The sequence below is a fragment of the Danio aesculapii genome, chromosome 2 (assembly GCF_903798145.1).
Source record: "Danio aesculapii chromosome 2, fDanAes4.1, whole genome shotgun sequence".
In the NCBI taxonomy this organism is placed as follows: domain Eukaryota; kingdom Metazoa; phylum Chordata; class Actinopteri; order Cypriniformes; family Danionidae; genus Danio; species Danio aesculapii.
Window position 1 is genome coordinate 55283328 of NC_079436.1, and position 20000 is coordinate 55303327.

A 20000-nucleotide genomic window follows, 5' to 3' on the forward strand; every position below is an offset into this window, starting at 1 on the left:
AACCGGGATTGAAGCATCTTTTATAATTGCTCTGACACGCGGCTGTGCTGATTAAGTAAAGCTAAGCTAAATCGCTATAATTCATTACACACATGCTCTGTTTAAAACATTTTAAACTTGTGAAACTCACTCTTGATCACTTTTGATCATTATTGATGATCCTAGCAACTGAACACACCTTTTATTCCCGGTTGCTTTGCGCACGTCTGGTCTTGTTGATATGATTATACACGTGACTACCGGGACATGTTAATACGCAGCTGTCAATCAATTCGGTGGGCGGGAGGACCGCACTCCTACGTAAAGTTGCGGTCGATCTGAAAACCGCTCCAATTGGTCCACCGTTTTTATGTTGTTAAATTTGAAAAAAAAAAAGGACTGGGTGTGTTTATATCACCCCAATATGACAGTTTATACACTATATCTACACGCATGTCTGTCCAAACAGCTTGAAAAGTAGATTTTTCACCATAGGTGCCCTTTTAAATGACACTAATAAATTAATATTACACTAACTTGATTTAATTATAACCAAGACTTGGACATCATTTATTAAACATAGTTCTACATTTACTAACTAATGCATGATTAAAATCCAAAGTTGTGCTTGTGAACATTGGTTAACGCACTGTGAGATGACAAGAACTAACAATGAATATTTTGAAAAAATAATGACTATTTTCATTAACTAACATTAATAATGATAGAAAAAACACTGAACTAAAGGTGTTGTTCATTGTTTGTTCATGTTAGTAAATACATTAAAATTAATAATTGGAACATTATTTTAAGCGTTACGAATAAAATAATAATTAAAATAATTAATTAATAAATATGAGAAATGGTCGAATTAATATTGAATAAAATACTCAATAGTTAAATAAATGGCAATAAAATACAATTACACTGAACATTTAAATAATTTAAAAAATGAATATCATTTCTACTTTAAATTGAAAAATATTTAATTAATGGTTGTTTTTTTATTAATGGTTTAAAAAGCACTTTTATTTTAGATTAAAGTCAATAATTATACTAATAAATATAGCTTATGGAATATTTCTATTAGTTTTTTTATTTAGTACTAATATGAATACTACAATTATAAATAATTATAATTATAATAATATGCTTACTATTTTATAATCACACTGCTCGTATAGTGAGATAGTTCAGATATAATATACAGCAGAGCTATTCAATTGGTGGCCCGCGGGCCACATGCGGCCCAGATCAACCTCCGAGTGGCCCAGCCCGTGGTTCCGCCCATAGATAATAAATTAATATATATTTTAATTAATTGTTTATTTAATATATTATATTAATATAAATATAAAGTATTTATTATTCTATGGTCCCGCCAAAAACGCGAATTCCTACGTAAATTATGTAGCCTGCAACACGCAAACAATGCAGAGCGTGCCCGATAGGAAGAGGTGTGCCTGAGCATGGTTCACTCCGGCTCAGGCACGGTACACTTGTTGGGTGCAAAGCATGCCTGAGCCCGAAACTGAAGACGAGACGTGACTTTTAAGGGCCTGTTTCATATAAATGTATTAATAATTCTTACTGTTTAATGAACGCAAACTGTCGTAGATTATTAAAGATGCAAACCCCTCACTGCACCACAGCTGCACCTTTAGCAAACCTTCTAATTCTGGCAGTATGAGGATTTTATGATTGTTTATGAGCGTCAAAGTGGCTGATCTGTTCGGCGAAATATTTGACTGCGTGTCACTGCATCCTAAACCACTAAAATGATATAACGGTATAAAGAAATCTTGACTGTGCTGAGCCGGAGCGCTTCTTAAACTGAACAGCGCATCATCGATGACGTAAGCATACTCGGGCCCGAATGTAACGTGAGTGCGGGCCGTCGGGGGAGACGGGAGGGGGGACAAGCTTGCTTCTGCCAGTTCAAGGCAACTGTAAATCGTGTGAGTACCCATTCAGATTCTGTGAATTCAGCTCTTTTGTATGCACCTTTTGCTCTGCAAACTGACCAAAGTTAAAAGAAAACAACGAATAAACCTTATGTTTTTCAATAAATTTGTTCGTGTTGGTTTTAAAATGTGTCCATATGAGCTGCTTTGCCGCTAAAATGACTGGCCCAGCTAACCTTCTTGGTTTCCTAAATTTGTAATTGAATAGCCCTGATATACAGCCTTACAAATGTGTATTTTAAAACAGAAACCACAATATTTATCAGGATTATAAATGCAGCTCGTTTCTTAAGCTGCTTGTGTTGTGACCAAATGCAGCACGTTTCTTCAGTTGCTTGTGTTTTATTTATTATACAGGATTATTATGCATTATGCGGTCATGCCTTTAGAAATACACATCTGATCTCCTTAAACACCTAATGTGAAGCACAAGTGCTGCAGGGCTGAGAGAGCATTATTATTTTAGAGAATGAACTTCGCTCTTCTTTCTACGATCACTTCATCTCCTCTATAATGCGGTGTGTGTTTGGTGTTCGAGGTCAGTGTCTGGTTGACTGACAGATGTCGAGTGATCTAGCAGGCAGGTGTCGTCTGCAGTGATGGAGCACTTTCTGTTCTCCATCAGTTCCCACAGGAGCTGAGAGGACACTGATTACATTCACATGGACATCACTCATCTAATTATTTGCCTTAATCTGAAAAAGGCAAGAATATGATTAAGGTGTTTACATGAGTGGCTTTTTGAATGTTCCTGTTTTGCATGTTAGTTTGATTAACGTCATAATGTCAGCATTTGACGCTAGTTTCCTCCGTGTTCATGCATCGGGTTTGTGTTCGTTATGGCCCCACATGTGATTTTGGCCGTTTTGTTTTTAATTTTGCAACAAATTAGTTCATTTTCCTTTGGCTTAGTCTCTGATTTATCAGAGGTCGCCACAGCAGAATGAACCACCAACTATTTCGTCATTTGTTTTACGCAGCAGATGCCATTCCAGCTGCAACCCAGTACTGGGAAACCCATACACTCTCACATTCTCACACACTCTTCCAATCCAATTCACCTATAGCGCTTGTGTTCAGACTGTGGGGGAAACCGAAGCACCCTGAGGAAACTCACGGCAACATGTAGAGAGCATGCAAACTCCACACAGACATGCCAACTGGCCCAGGCAGGACTTGAACCAGCAACCTTCTTCTTGCTGTGTAGGGACAGTGCTAACTACTGAACTAAACAGACGATGGCGGATACATTTCACTGCCATTTCATTCATCCCCCGTGACAAACTCACTTCAAAGTCAAGACCGGCAGCTAGCTCTCTGCAACTCTTACATATTCGCCACTGATGCTAAGCAGGCTGCGCCTGGACAGTACCCGATGGGAGACCACATGGGAAAGCTAGGTTGCTGCCAGAAGTGGTGTTAGTGAGGCCACCAGGGGCGCTCAACCTGCTGTCTGTGTGGGTCCTAACACCTCAGTACATTGATGGGGACTCTATACTGCTCAGTGAGCGCCGTCATTCGTATGAGACGTGAATTCGAGGTCCAGACTCTCCGTGATCGTTCAAAATATGTCCTTCGAAAAAGAGTAGGGGTTTAATCCCGGCATCCATAAATCTGCCCACTGGCCTCTGTCCATCATGGCCTCCTAACCATCCCCATATCATGATTGGCTTCATCTCTCTGTCTCCTCTCCATCAATCAGCTGGTGTGTGGTGTGCGTCTGGCACAATATGGCATCCAGGTGGATGCTGCACATTGTTGGTGCATGAGAAGATTTCCCCCCCAAAAATGTGTAAAGCGCTTTGAGGATCCAGAAAATCACTTTATTAATGTAATTATTATTAATTTCTATTAATTACCTTTATTAAAAAAGGAATTATTATTATTATGATTATTATTGAGGCACTTCGTAATGTCAATTTCTTCCAGAATTCTCATAGTCTCGCGCTCGCACCAAAAATGTGCTCCCTTGCTTAAAGCCATTCTCATTTGTTTGTCTGCCATGTGTGCGTCCTGTCACGAAATGTGCCGTAAAGTACTACAAAATCGTAATAGTTTGATTGCGGTGTTCACATGTCTGTAGAGCACTTCAATACTGCCACTAAATTAGGAGGAATACTCCCCATGTCTTCATTCCATTTCTGTGTAGTTCCATTATGACTTTAGTCGGATTAGGGTAATCAAGAATATGGTCATGGTAGTCTTAGGCCCAATCCCAATATTTTTGTACCCCATACCCCTTCCCCTTCCCCTTGGCCCTTACAACCGAGGGTTAAAGGAAAGCGCTTCAAAATGTACCCCTATAAATTGGGACAGCACTACAGCACCTGCACACGTCATCATATGTCCTGGCGATCTCAGTCTTCATGTGAGATCAGACGATCGCGACTGCTGTAGTTATTCCAGTTGTGCTATTTTTTGGTGTTTATCTTTCATATATCATGTCATCATACTGATATAATGTGGCAATAAGATCATAACTGTACTGTGTATTTACACAGTGGCCATGTTCATCCATGTAAACACACCAAAAACAACATTAACATTATAGCAGACGCTGAAAACAGCTCATTCACAGCCACTAGACATTACTGGCAGGGTATTCCAGTGTCATTGATTGACGCCTTTAAGCTCAAGAGAATTGGGACACCCCTTCCCCTAGCCGAGTACACGCAAAACGAAAGATAATAGGAAGGGCTAAGGGGTAGAATTGGGATTGGGCCTTAATCGTAATAAAATTGTATTTAATAAAAGTATTGGTGTCCATGTAAATGTACTAAATGTTTCCATCAACCTGTTTTTATGCGCATATTAGAATATCTCATTCAGCTTAAAATACAACACAGATATTGTTTCGATATCTCTCTGAAACGGACCCTTTTAGGCTTTGATCCTGATGTGGTGTATTGGTGACTGTCGCTTTAAATTCAAATGAGATTGGGCTCTTTTCAAAAGAGGGCGGAGCTATAAATGCCTGTGTATCAGCATAGTTGCAGATTCAAAAACAAGACTAACATTCTATGCTAATGAGGGAGAGATGGTCACTAGTGGGCGGGGCTTTCCGCTTCTTATGACATGTACAATAGGAGAATGTTAATCAAAGTATTTCTGCAGTTTTTATCAAGTGTGATTATTAAAAAATAAAATTAATATATCTTTTGCCACTAAAAGCTGCTTATATTTACAGACTGCTGCCACACAACTGTCTTTAAACCCCTTCTAAAAGCGATATTTGCATAATAGATCCTCTTTAAAGTAGTTTAGCATCAGCTCTCAGTTTGTTAAAACGAATAATCTATTTGCTGTAATTCTCTTATAATCGAACAATAAAAAAATCAAAATTTAATCCTGTTTAAAAGCTAAAAACAAGGTGATGTATGCTTAACACCAGAGGATTTATTTGCAATGTTTCTAATAGCTGGTCTTTTACAGCATCGCTCATCATGTTGACGTAGTTTGATATTTAGCTGTTTTTGTCTGTAACCCACAAACCAGACGAACAATTGACAATAAAATCCACAACCGCACACAGTAATGACAGAGTGACTTCAGATGAAGCTGGAAAATTACAGAGAATCAAGAGTTTAAAGGTGATTCAGCACTTTTTCAGCTGCTATAGACTGAACTCTGCGAGACCTCAAGTTTGGTATTCATAAATAAATAAGTATACTTAAATAAAATGACCTCTAATTTGATACTTTTTAATGGACAATAATGGAATATTTCCTCTATATATAATGGTAAGGGATGTTCCAAGTATTGTCTTGTTACTTCTAAATAAATATAATAAATAGAACAAACTAAATAATATTAAATTAAATATCAAATATTAATTAAACATAGATATTACTGTTATAATTTTCAGATGGAAAAAAATTGTAAATTAATACTTTTTTTGACTTTAATATTGCAATTAAAAATGCAAATAATTAAATATTTAGCAAAATTACAACTTTAAAAATATAAAAAAATCTTTAATTGATTATTTTATTATTGTTTTTTTAACCGTTTTTAAATGTAAATTGGATTTTTTTGAGTAGTAATAAATATAGTGTAGTTTATAGTTTTTTTAATTTATTTATTTATTTAGCAGTGGTAACAGTACAATATAAAAGTATAATTATTTTGTAATCCAAAAAATTATATAAACAAGTTATTTTTATTTATTATAAAAATCATAAAAAGTGTAGTAAAATACTGTTCTTTGAAAGTTTTAATACTTAAAAATTGAATTAAATATTTAATAAAATTACAACTTTAAAATATTAATTGTTAATATTTTATTTAAATGATTATTTTATTAGTTTTCTTTTCATTTTTTAAACAAACTGTGTTTTTATATAAATTGAATTATTGCAGGTTTTATTTATTTATTTATTTATTTATTTATTTATTTATTTATTTATTTATTTATTTATTTATTTAGTAGTAGTGATAGTGTAATATAAAAGTATAATTCCAATAGTCCAAAATACAAAGTGTAGTAAAAGAATTCTTGTTTTTGGCAATTTTTAATATTACAAAATTGAAAATTCAAATAATTAAATATTAACAAAATTATAATTTTGAAATAAAAATGTCAGTTGTTAATATTTTAATTTATTGTAATAGTAATAAATATAGTATATTTTATAGTTTTATTTATTCTTTGTAGCAATACTAAAATATAAAACTATAATTATATTATAGTCCAAAAATTTTAAAACACACTTTGTGTAAAACAATACAAGTTTTTGATCATTTTATTATTACAAAATAAAATATTATTACAATTGAATATTTAGCAAAATACAACTTTAAAAATACTAAATATGAATTGTTAATGTTTTAATTAATTGATTATTGTATTATTTTCTTTTATTTGTAAACGAACTGTGTTTTTATACATAAATTGTATAATTTAAGTAGTAGTGATGGTATAATATAAAAGTATTATTTCATCCAAAACTTTTAGACAATTTTGTAATTACAAAATTAAAAACTCAAATTAAATATTTAACAAAATTACTTTTTAAAAAAATATAAATAGTTAATGTTTTAATTAATCTGTTATTTTAGTTTTACTTTTAAACTATGTTTTATATATATTTTGAATTATTACAGTAGTAGTAAACAGTGCATTTTATATATATATATATATATATATATATATATATATATATATATATATATATATATATATATATATATATATATATATATATATATATATATATATATATATATATATAATGCTCCCATGTGTGAATTACAGCATGTCAAAGACCTTTTTTTTATTCAGTAGTAGTAATAGTATAATATAAAAGTATAATTATTTATATTCTGGAAATAATTTTTATTTATTATAATATATCGTAACACTTTACAATAAGGTTGTATTAGTTAATGTTGGTTAATGCATTTACTAACATGAACAAACAATGAACAGTACATTTACTATAGTATATACAGTATTTGTTCATCTTAGTTAATGTTAGTTAATGAAAATACAGTTAGTCATTGTTAGTTCATGTTAACTCGCGGTGCATTGGAAAGCATAAACTTTGATGTTAATAATGCATCAGTAAATGTTCAATTATGAATAATAAATGCTGTCCAAGTATTGTTCATAATTAGTTCATGTTAGTAAATACATTAATTTAACAAATGAACCTTATTGTAAAGTGTGACCTAATAGATATATAAATATTACAATATTGAAAATTCTAATAATTAAAAATTACAACTTAAAAATATGAATTGTTATTGTTTTAATAATTTATATTTTATCATTCTTTTTTTAAACAAACTATATTTTATATATTAATTGAAATATTGCAGGGTTTTTTTTATTTATTTAATAGTAATAATAAAAAAGTATAAATATTTCCAGTCCAAAAATTATAAAACACATTGTTAACATAAAATATACCCAAAAAATATATCAAAATATATTCCTTCAAACAAGTAGAGCAAAATAGATTTTTATAATATCACATTTTAAAAACAAACTATTTTTATCATAAATTCTCCCAAATTTATTTCTCTAATCGGCCAATTAAGAGTTTGAAGCTGAATCTTTAAGCTAAAGACTGAACTCTGCTCGACCTCAACTTTGCTATTCATAAATAAGTATACTTAAATAAAATGAGCTCTCACTGTAAACATTTGACTGGACAATAATGGCAGATTTCCTGTAATGTAATGTAATGGTAAGTTCTGTTCATCCACCCACACGGATATCGAGCACACAAACCCATCTCAAACTCAATTTTCAGGACGTTTGGGCAAAAACGAGGGAAAGTCAATCATGTGTCAGATCTAATTAAGTGCTGAACTTCTGTCAAATTTCCTTTCTCTAATTTTTGTCATTTCATCTGCTTCCCAGCTGTCCTGTGGGCTTTTTCATCTCCTCCTCTTAAAAAAACCAAACAGTTACAGCTTTGGGATGTAAAATGCATGTTTGTTCAGAATTGGTCACATATGACCTGCAGATTTGCGATTAATCCTTCATAATAATGCTGAAAAGATTTCAGTATTTGAGGACATTTTGGACTTGTGTCGGTTCAGCACTTCGTTGAGTATCAAATCTGACTGTTAAGTACATTTTATCAATATAAAATTGCAAATAATTAAGGTCAAATATATGTTTTGTTAACTATTATATGTCAAAATTACAAAAAGTATATTTTTATTTTAGTCGCAATGGGAGTTAAACCCCATGCCATATTAACTATGGACAATTAAGGACATGCATGTTAGTTCTTTACTATTTTTATACAGTTTTATTAGTAGTCAGGCAGGCAATAGTCAGACATGTAATCCAAAACAGTAGTCAGGGTCACAAAGGGATCAGTTCAGACGGCAAACAACATAATAACAATTAAAAAGGCAAAGGGCCAAAAACACGACAAGACAAGAAAACGCTTTGTGGTGTTACAATAACAAAACTTCGCCAAGTGTGTGTGCAAGAGTGGTTTAGAAATAGTCTTTGTAATGAGTCCCTAATATCAATCCATAAGCAGCTCCCAGGTGTGCGTGCGTGCGTGCATGATCAACGGAAAACCGGAACAGGTGTGTGTGAGGTGCATAACAGGATTTGTAGTCCAGATAGTGACGGGATAGTCCGAGTGAAAGTGAATGATTCACAGTTATCTACAAGCCTAGATCGCTGTGATCGTGACACTATTATAGAAAACTATATAAATATATTTTATTTATTTAAATATTTGGTTTTTGCATATCTGTTTTGTTTTCATTACATCTATTTATTGGCTTTTATATATTTATTTATATATTAATATATATAAATATTTTTTATATATATTTTTCTACATATTATTATATCTGTTTAATTAGTGTTTATTTAATTTTATTTGTTGTGTTGCATATGTATTTATTTAGTTTTAAATCCTTTGTATTTATTATATTTATTTATTTTGTTCAAATGTATACATTTTATTGTGTTTATGTATTTACTTATAAATCTTTATTTGTATTCATTACATTTATTTATTAGCTTAATATATATATATATTTTTTATTCACTTATTTTTGTTTATTTATTCTGTAATAAATCAGTTTAATTAGTATTTCTTACATTTTATTTATTGGGTTGTATGTATTTAGTTTAAAATCTTTTGTTTGTATTACATTTATTTATTTAGTGTGTTGTTTATTTCATTATTTTTCTTTTTTTGCTCAAATGCAAACATTTGTGTATTTATTTTTAAATCTATTTTACTTCTAAAACTAGCAAGAAAATGTAATACATTTAATTAATTTGTTTATTTGTTCCCTATTAAATGGGTTTAATTTGTATTTATTACATTTCATTTCTTCTGTTGTTTATTTATTTGTGTTTTAAATATAATTTAGCATTATTTAGTTTTATTTTTTTGTTTGAATGCCTCAAAACACAAACATCATCAAAAAATATTTATTTATTTATCATCAAATGCCTTCCTCCTTCTTTAATGAAATGCCTTCCTCCTCAAAACACCAATGTGTGTGTTTTTTTTGTTGTTGTTGTTGTTTGTTTTTGCATATTTTGGGATCTTTAAATTCACATTATTTATATATATCTACAGTGTGTTTCAATTAGAGGTAATTTATTTATTGCATATTAAATCTGTTTTATTTTTATTTATCACATCTACTTTATTTATTGATATATTTTAGTTTTTTATTTAATTTATTTTTGTTGCATATTAAACCACTTTAATTAGTATTTATTACTTTTAATTTATTGTTGCATATGTCTTTTAGTTTTAAATCTTTTATTTGTTTATTCCATATATTTGTTGCTTTATTTATTTCAGAATTGTTTTGCTCTAATGCATACATTTTATTGCGTTGTTGTTTATTTCAGTTTTTCTTTGCTTGAAGCAAACAACTAAATTATCCATTCTATTTATTAATTTAATTATATAATTTTTATATAGATAGCTTTTTTTAATCTATCTATTTTTATTTTAGTTTGTTTAATTTTTTTTATTCATTTTTTTTTCCTCAAATCCCTTCCTCCTCAAAACACCAAAAAACATCTTATGGCTCTTTTTCCAAACTCTGCGCTTTACACACATGAGGTCGCGACTCCACACTGAACCGCTTGACTTTTCTGTTCCCACGAGAGCGTCTGGTCTGAATCTGACCTGCTCTCAAACCTCAGCAAGGCTTTGATAAGTCTCGTGTCCACCGTACGCTAGCGTCTCCCGGTCTGAGCGCTAGCTGTTGCGTCTCTGCCATTAGCGCCGGCAGCTGATTGGCCCACGCTCGCGAGTCCAGCCTGCGGTTTGGTCAGACCTCAGCCGACTGTCCCACCGCATCTACAGATCTGCAGTCTGTCTCCATGCACTGGACGATGCCCTCTGGATTATTACCGCTAGCTGCTGTACAAATAGAAGCGTGTGTGTGTGTGAGTGCGTGCTGCAAGACTGCTGATTTTAGCATGCATTGGGTTTTTATATGAAACCTGGATTTGTTTCCCAGGATTTCTATATTTACAGTTGAAGTCAGAATTATTAGCCCTTAAAAAAAGTTTTGGGGGGGGGTTTTTTTCAAATATTTTCCAAAATATTTGTTGTTTAACAGAGCGATGAAGTTTTCACAGTGTTTCCTAATATTTTTATAATAGTTTAATGTCAGCTAGAATGAAAGGAGTTAAAAAATTTGTTAAACCCATTTTAAGGTCAATATTATTAGCCCCCTTAAGCAATATTTGTATTGGGTTGTCTGCAGAACAAACTTGTCTAATTACTCTAACTTGCCTATGCTGTAAAAATCATATGACCAATTAGTCATGACAGCATATGTTTTTAGTTCATTGCAACTTATTAGTCATGTTCTAACTTCATTTTATAAGTTATGCAAGCAGTCTTAAGTCAGTTTAACATAATACAAGTTCAATGGACTCATAAGGTTAATGTGATTCAACTTAAAAATTTAAAGCAACCATTTTTTTTTATCAGTATAAATAACATAGTTAAGCCTTTAAAATGTCACTTTAAAGGGCCATGAACCCCCTCCCCCCATCTCATCAGGGTGTTTTCACACCTCTAGTTTGAAAAAAGTCAGGAAAGTGGGTGAGTCCAGCTTTGTTTAGCTTTGTGGGAATGTCGAGTCGCGAAAGAGAGAAGGGTTTGCATGAGAAAGGGAGTTTCAGTTTGAGAACACGCTGAATTTGAGGCAAAACAAACACTGATGCAGGGGAGAAAGACAGTGACTATGTTTACATGGACATCAGTAATCGAAATATTTACCCAATTATTAATTTGTCGACTTCAACTGCAGTTTGGCACTTTCATTCAGTAACATTTCATGCATGCCCCCTGTGACAAACGAGATTCTGGATGCGAGGAACTGCTAGAAGAGTGAAGTTTTAATGGAATGTTTGATACCACATGGCGAGTAGGAGAAAAAACCTCCACGTTTCTCTATAACTTAGGTGTACTCGGTAGGTGTAGAGAATTGTATCAGAAAGCCGTATATGTATAGACTATCCTGTCACAAAATGAGGTGAAAATCCTACACGACGGTAATAGTTTGATTGCGGTGTTTACATGTTTACATTCGGAGAGCAGCATTTACAACGGATCTTTCAGTCCATAATATTGTAGTGATATTAACGTACTGTAAACTGAGTAACTAAATAATTTTGACTGAAGTATGTCTTTAACAACTAAAAGAGTACTGCTGACGATACGAACTAACTTTGCCATCTGAATAAATGTAAACAAAGACACTGATCACACTCACTTGCCAAATCTGTAGAGACAGGACAATCAACATCAACTGGAGCCGCGTGGTTTTTTTAAAGAAGATGAGCGGCAAATCTGGATTTCATTATTTCCAGATGCGAAAAGCTCTCGAGTAAAAAAATGTTCCTTAAAAACGTGTTTTTGTCCACAAACTTGAGTCCATTTCCTCACTATGAGAGCACAGAAACCTTTGTTTGGGAACATTTATAAACACAACACTGATGGCCCATGTCTCTGTACAATTCTTCTTCCACTTGTATTAATTACAGTTGGCAGCACAACATGCCATCTCTCTGCCGTCTGAACATTGTAACCGGTAAAAACAGTCTTCGAAGATACATCATGCATATTAATGAAGTTGCACCTCATGCACAATAGAGAACGCGGATTGGTTCGAACCAAGTCTTTCTCCTGAATTAATGATGAAAACTCAAAGACGTCACGTTGTACCCGCCGGTACAGAGAGCCAATTTACACAAGGATCTAATGGCCGTGACGCAGCTTCAAAATTTCTTTTCAAACCGGAAGAATTAATTTGCTCCAAATAACAAACAATTTCCCTATTAGTGTCCTAATAGTGTTTTTAGTCCTACTAATTGTCCTTACAGGGTTTTTAGCAACATGGCACACATATATGACTGGCAACATCTCAAAAAATGTGTTTTGGTGTTTCGTAACGCTTTAAGCTGAATAGTAGTGTCTTGAAAAATATCTAGTCAACTATTATGTACTGTCATCATGGCAAAGATGTTTAGTTGGTGCCAATAGCCTAGTGGTAAAGTGCGCCGATATATAGCACCATCGCGCTCACGGCGACCCTGAGTTCAATTCCCGGCTCGAGGTCCTTTGCCGACCCACCCCCTCTCTCTGCCCCGAATACTTTCCTGTCTGTAACCTCCACTGTCCTTTCCAACTACAGGTGAAAAACCCCTAAAAAGTTATTATTAAAAAAATAATAACAATAACTTTTATGTTTAGAAATGTGTTAGAAAATCTTCTCTCTGTTAAACAGAAATTAAGGGGAAAAATATACAGGGGGCTAATAATTCACTGGGGTACCTCAAGGCTCTGTTCTTGGGCCACTTCTCTTCTCCATCTACACGGCATCTTTAGGAACAGTCATCCAGAAATGTGGATTTTTCCACCTCTGCTATGCTGATGATACCCAGCTATACCTCTCTTTTCACCCTGATGATCCCTCGGTTTCAGCTCGCATCTCAGCCTGCCTGTCAGACATTTCACTCTGGATGAAAGATCATCATCTTCATCTTAACCTCACGAAAACGGAAATGCTTGAAGTCTCTGCCAACCCGACTCTACACCATAACTTTTCAATCCAGATGGATGGCAACCATTACTGCATCCAAAATGGTAAAAAGCCTTGGAGTAACAATTGATGACCAACTGAACTTCTCTGACCACATTTCTAGAACTGCTCGATCTTGCAGATTCGCACTCTATAACATCAGAAAGGTCCGACCCTTCCTATCTGACATGCAGCTCAACTCCTTGTTCAAGCTCTTGTTCTCTCCAAACTGGATTATTGCAATCTACTAGCCGGGCTTCCAGCTAACTCTATCAAACCTCTTCAGCTGCTTCAGGACGCAGCAGCACGAGTGGTCTTTGATGAACCCAAAAGAGCACATGTCACTCCGCTACTCACCCGTTTGCACTGGCTGCCAGTTGCTGCTCACATCAAATTTAAAGCTCTGATGTTTGCTTACAAAGCGACCTCTGGCTTTGCTCCTTCTTATCTGCTCTCACTTCTGCAGATTTATGTACCCTCCAGAAACTTGCGTTCTGTGAATGAACGTCGCCTCGTGGTTCCATCCCTAAGTGGGAAGAAATCACTTTCCCGAACTCTCACATTTAATCTGCCCAGTTGGTGGAATGAACTCCCTAACTACATCAGAACAGCAGAGTCACTTGCTGCCTTCAAGAAACGACTAAAACTTTTAGTCTCCACTTTCCTTCCTAATCTGTAACTGCCTCTCTGGCTATACAACTAACTGTACTCTCTCTCTCTCAAAAAAAAAACTCTCATTACTAATGCTTTGCTTCTTAGACTTTACACACCTGAAACTTGTCTATAGCACTTATTCACTGTTGCTCTTATAGTTGTGTAAATTGCTTCCATTTGTAAGTCGCTTTGGATAAAAGCGTTTACTAAATGTAAATGTAAATTCTGACTTCAACTGTATATTCCTAAATATATGAATATTTGCGATCATTGGTGGGAAGAGTACTGAAAATCATACCCAAGTAAAAGCAAAGACTATAGCATACACAAGACGTGTCACTTGTATAGTTTTGAATGGGTAAAAGAGTAGAGACCTCAACCACTCTCACTGGCAGAGCTGTGATAAAACAAAACGCTATTGGCTGTTTTTGTATAAAGGGGAGGATCTGCTCTTATGTCCCACCCTCTCTTCATTTTTCAGTTGAGAAATAAAAATGCACATTTCAAAGCACTTCACAGGACCTTTAATTACTGTATTTCTGATTCATTACCGCTGCTTATGATGAAGCTCATGTGAAAGCATGAAGATAATGGATAATTTTTCCCTGATCCCCTAAATGCTCGACTTCTCCAATTAAAAGTTTAGTTTTTTTTGGTGATAAGTGTCTGCACACTGTTATTAGGTGTAGTGTTTCTGTATCTCGCTGGCAGTTTTGCAGCGAATGAGCATTTCTCAGTCATCAGGGCACAGGTGCTCTAGACGTGTCATTTTCACGAAGGTTTTCTCAAATGCAAAACAATCTTTAACTCTCATGACTGCAGCTTATAAGCTCTTCAGGATTGTGCTTGTGTTTTAGAGCTGTGTGTTTTTGGGTGATTCGAGAATTGCAGGTACATTTTGCATTTCAAACCTATTATTTTGCAAAAACTGAGATCTTTATTGAAGCCGTTTTGAAAAATAACACGCATTATATTAAGTTGACTCTACAAATTAGGTTTGTTTGTGTATTTAGGGACATTTTGTTTTGAATAAAATGAACTTAATGGGCCGCATCATACACCCGGCGCAATAAGGTGCAAGATGTGTTTACATGGTTACATAAACCATGTGATTCTGCACATTAGACTGATTGCTTGCCTTTATTTCCTATATTGTATAAACTTTTTATACGTTATACTTTTATAATGGCCGTTATTGATTATTAAAACTGATATTCAGCAAAAGAGAGGGTATGTTTCATATTGTTTACTGAACGTGAAAGGAGGCAGTTATGTTATAGGCTCCGTTTTTTTATAAATATGGGAAGATGATGGTCATGTAAATATGTAGCTACATGACGCCTCAACGTTTTTGGTGTCTGTTAAGATGTTAATATCAAAATGAAAATAGACAGTTCCTTATATATCATATTGGGCCCGGCCCAATATAAACCCTGCTCGCACTGGCCCAATAGTGGAAAGCAAAATGTTTGGCCTCACTGCTCAACCTTCCGGGCGATGGGCCGGCCCGATATAAACCCTGGCTCGCACTGGCCCAATAGTGGAAATGCAACATATGATTTTGGCCTCACTGCTCAACCTCCCGGGCGATTGGGCCGGCCCCCTATTATAAACCCTGGCTCGCACTGGCCCAATAGTGGAACTGCAACCATTGATTTCGGCCTCACTGCTCAACCCTCCCGGGCGATTGGCCCGGCCCGCGATATAAACCCTGGCTCGCACTGGCCCAATGTGGAAATGCAACATGATTTCGGCCTCACCTGCTCAACCTCCCGGCGATTGGGCCGGCCCGATATAAAACCCGGCTCGCACTGGCCCAATAGTGGAAAACAAAATGATTTTGGCCTCACTGCTCAACCTTCCAGGCGATTGGCCCGGCCCGATATAAACCCTGGCTCGCACTGGCCCGATAGTGGAAATGCAACATGATTTTGGCCTCACTGCTCAACCTCCCGGGCGATTGGCCCAGCCCGATATAAACCCTGGCTCACACTGCCCCAATAGTGGACATGCAACATGATTTCGGCCTCACTGCTCAACCTCCCGGGCGATTGGCCTGGCCCAGCCTGATATAAACCCTGGCTTGCACTGGCCCGATAGTGGAAATGCGGCTTATGTTAACGAATGAGTGTGTGTGTCTGCCTGCCTCTCTGTCTGTCTGTGTGTATTTGTAAGTGTGTGTATATCTGAGTGTTTGCGTATCTGCGAATGTGTGTCTGTGTCAGTGGATGAGTGTGTTTGTGTCTGTCAAAGAGTGAGTCTGTGTGTGTAGGTGTGTGAGGGTGTATAAGTGTATTTGTGAGTGCGTGTGTCTGTCGGTGTGTCTGCGCCTGTTTCAGATAGTTATTGTCTGTGTCTATTTGTGTGTGTCTGTGTCAGAGTGTGTGTATCCATGTGTGTGTGTGTCTGTCTGTGTCCCTTTCTGTTTCACTCCTGCTAATGAGAGAGCGGTGACCCCGCAGGTCTCAGCTCTGCCCGCAGTGACTCTGGCCAAATATGCAGGGCAGTTTGAGCCAAAGACGACCAGAGCATGACTTAAAGACGGATCGCTACATTTACACAAAACAAGAGGCGCACACAAGCTCAGATGCCACTGCTTTTAGAGCTCAGTCTGCCCGTCTGGCCTGAGCGCTGACCGTGGCCCTCTGTGTGTGTATGTATGTGTGTGTGTGTGAGCTGCACCCAACAGTGGCACATTACCGGCCATCCTGAAATAACTGCGCGGGCGGACGATGGGGCTGTCCTCGACCTGTAGTTTTTTTTGTTTGTTTTTTTTTAAATATAAAAACATTGATTATAGATATATTTAAGAAGATGCTTTGATTATGGTTGCACTTCTTGCACTCAGACATGCATCTAAGAATAGCTGTGTTGTTTACTTGAGTTTTTGTGCTGTGTTTTTGTGTTGAGTTTTGATCTATATCTATCTATCTATCTATCTATCTATCTATCTATCTATCTATCTATCTATCTATCTATCTATCTATCTATCTATCTATCTATCTATCTATCTATCTATCTATCGTTCTATCTATCTATCGTTCTATCTATCTATCGTTCTATCTATCTATCGTTCTATCTATCGTTCTATCTATCTATCGTTGTATCGTTCTATCTATCTATCTACCGTTCTCTCATTCTATCTATCTATTTATCGTTATCTCGTTCTATCTATCTATCTATCTATCTATCTATCTATCTATCTATCTATCTATCTATCTATCTATCTATCTATCTATCTATCTATCTATCGTTCTCTCGTTCTATCTATCTATCGTTCTCTCGTTCTCTCGATCTATCTATCTATCTATTTATCTATCGTTCTCTCGTTCTATCTATCGTTCTCTCGTTCTATCTATCTATCGTTCTCTCGATCTATCTATCTATCTATCTATCTATCTATCTATTTATCTATCGTTCTCTCGTTCTATCTATCGTTGTATCTATCTATCTATCTATCTATCTATCTATCTATCTATCTATCTATCTATCTATCTATCTATCTATCTATCTATCTATCGTTCTATCTATCGTTCTATCTATCTATCGTTATCTCGTTCTATCTATCTATCGTTGTATCGTTCTATCTGTCTATCTACCGTTCTCTCATTCTATCTATCTATCGTTATCTCGTTCTATCTATCTATCTATCTATCTATCTATCTATCTATCTATCTATCTATCTATCTATCTATCTATCTATCTATCTATCTATCTATCTATCTATCTATCGTTCTGTCTATCTATCGTTCTGTCTATCTATCTATCTATCTATCTATCTATCTATCTATCTATCTATCTATCTATCTATCTATCTATCTATCTATCTATCTATCTATCTATCTATCTATCTATCTATCTGTCTATCTATCGTTCTCTCGTTCTATCTATCTCTCGTTCTCTCGATCTATCTATCTATTTATCTATCGTTCTATCTATCTATCGTTCTCTCGATCTATCTATCTATCTATCTATCTATCTATCTATCTATCTATCTATCTATCTATCTATCTATCTATCTATCTATCTATCTATCTATCTATCTATCTATCTATCTATCTATTTATCTATCGTTCTCTCGTTCTATCTATCGTTGTATCTATCTATCTATCTATCTATCTATCTATCTATCTATCTATCTATCTATCTATCTATCTATCTATCTATCTATCTATCTATCTATCTATCTATCTATCTATCTATCTATCGTTCTATCGTTCTGTCTATCTATCTATCTATCTATCTATCTATCTATCTATCTATCTATCTATCTATCTATCTATCTATCTATCTATCTATCTATCTATCTATCGTTATCTCGTTCTATCTATCGTTATCTCGTTCTGTCTATCTATCGTTGTATCGTTCTGTCTATCTATCGTTGTATCGTTCTATCTATCTACCGTTCTCTCATTCTATCTATCTATCGTTATCTCGTTCTATCTATCTATCTATCTATCTATCTATCTATCTATCTATCTATCTATCTATCTATCTATCTATCTATCTATCTATCTATCTGTCTATCTATCGTTCTCTCGTTCTATCTATCTATCGTTCTCTCGTTCTATCTATCTATCGTTCTCTCGTTCTCTCGATCTATCGTTCTCTCGTTCTCTCGATCTATCTATCTATCTGTCTATTTATCTATTGTTCTCTAGTTCTATCTATCTATCTATTGTTATCTCGTTCTATCTATCGTTGTATCTATCTATCTATCTATCTATCTATCTATCTATCTATCTATCTATCTATCTATCTATCTATCTATCTATCATTCTATCGTTCTTTCTATCTATCTATCTATCTATCTATCTATCTATCTATCTATCTATCTATCTATCTATCTATCTATCTATCTATCTGTCTATCTGTCTATCTGTCTATCTGTCTATCTGTCTATCATTCTATCTATCTATCGTTGTGTCGTTCTATCTGTCTATCTATCGTTCTATCTACTGTATCTATCGATCTATCGATCTGTCTGTCTACTTTGCCTCAAAAGCTGCATGGTGGGTTTCAAAATATCTCTTAACATTTGTTTTTTTTTACAAGATGAAATGCGTTTTGTGCAGATCAGACAGAGCAGAGCACCAGAGATTTTAATAAAGGCAAAAGTTTCTGCCCACTTATAGAAACGTAAGTTTATTCACAGCGCACGCATTGTTCGAAACATCACGTTTTATAGTAAACTGCATTTTTATTCTTTTTCCTACAAAAAAAATTACAATAAAGAGGGAATTGTAAATGTATTTTCATTAAGAAACTGATTTCTAGTGACGGTTATCATTTTTTTTAAACTGTAAAATATTATTGAAGGAAGACAGCTGAGGAGCCACATATTTTTGGATAAAGAGCCACATGTGGCTTGCAAGCTATAGGTTCCCGACCACTGATCTAGCACAAGTTTTAGGCCTATGGAATGTCATGATATTACAGCCCAAACTATCACTGATTCACCCCCATGATTTACTCTAGGCATGCAGCAGTCTGGGTGGTACGCTTCTTTGGGGCTTCTCCACACCGTAACTCTCCCAGAAGTGGGACAGACAGTGAAGGTGGACTCATCAGAGAACAATGCACGTTTCACATTGTCCACAGGCCAAGATTTTCGCTGCTGGCATGTTTGGCATTGGCACGAGTGAGCAAAGAATTGGCTATAGCAGGCGGCCATGTATATTGACCCTGTGAAGCTCCCAACGAACAGTTTTGGTGGAAACAGGAGAGTTGAGGTGCACATTTATTTCTGCATTGAGTTGGGCAGCTGTGGTTTTACGTTTCTTGGATACAATCCATGTTATCACCCGGACATCGCTTTCAGACAGCTTCCTCTTTCATCCACAGTTACTCCTGGTATAT

The 20000-nt window shown here is 35.0% G+C and overlaps 1 protein-coding gene across 1 annotated transcript in view; it reads left to right on the plus strand.

Annotated features, from left to right (window-relative positions):
• ap1m1 (adaptor related protein complex 1 subunit mu 1) overlaps window positions 1-20000 on the plus strand; it is a 61695-nt gene that overhangs the window by 30481 nt on the left and 11214 nt on the right. The window lies entirely within an intron of this gene.